This window comes from Sesamum indicum, linkage group LG10 (assembly GCF_000512975.1).
Source record: "Sesamum indicum cultivar Zhongzhi No. 13 linkage group LG10, S_indicum_v1.0, whole genome shotgun sequence".
Taxonomy (NCBI): domain Eukaryota; kingdom Viridiplantae; phylum Streptophyta; class Magnoliopsida; order Lamiales; family Pedaliaceae; genus Sesamum; species Sesamum indicum.
In genome coordinates, this window is record NC_026154.1 from 11,322,657 (window position 1) to 11,323,454 (window position 798).

A 798-nucleotide genomic window follows, 5' to 3' on the forward strand; every position below is an offset into this window, starting at 1 on the left:
GATAAAAATGGGCAATCTTGGTCCCATTGGAATCCTCTCAACGAGAGGCGTCGAACAGTGGTAGTCTCAGGCCATGATTCGTCAAGACGGCGGCGAATCGACGCAACAAACATCACGGCAGAAATAAATTTAAAAATTTTGGATCTCAGCAAAAACTTGATGAAAATGAGAAAGGTTGGTCTCGTTCGAATCTTCACGTCGAGGCGAATCTATTGGTGGTGGTCCCAGGCCAGAATTCATCCGAACGACGACGAATCGAAGCCAAGAAGCTTTGATGGTCGTGCTCGAAGCCCAGTCTTTCCAGTCAATGAAAGTTCAAATTGATTAGTATGGATATGCTCGTCTTGAGGAGAGGATTCCAATGGTATAAGCCATGGTCGGAAATTCTTTCAGACGACGACGGAATCATAAAAAGAAGATTCGGAAAGAAATAGTATTTATAATATATATACGATATATATAATGTATATATAAATAAATATAAATAAAAATATATCTAAATTACTTAAGATTTGGACCGTTTATTTTTTACATTCAAATATCAATGATTGTTACAAAAAGGGTATAACGGTCAATTTAGCAAAAAATTAATGTCGTTAGGATTTATGCATGTATAGAGTTGACGAAAATTGGTGGGAGGGGGCTCATTCGATTCGCAAGGAGGGGACAAAGCAATTGGTGGTGGTCCGCGACCGTGGGTCGCTCCGGTGATGGCGAATCGACGGCGAAAAGCTTCGGTGGTCGTGGTGGTAGCCTAACGTCTATGGTTGATGAAATCCCAAATTGTTTGAGGGGAAA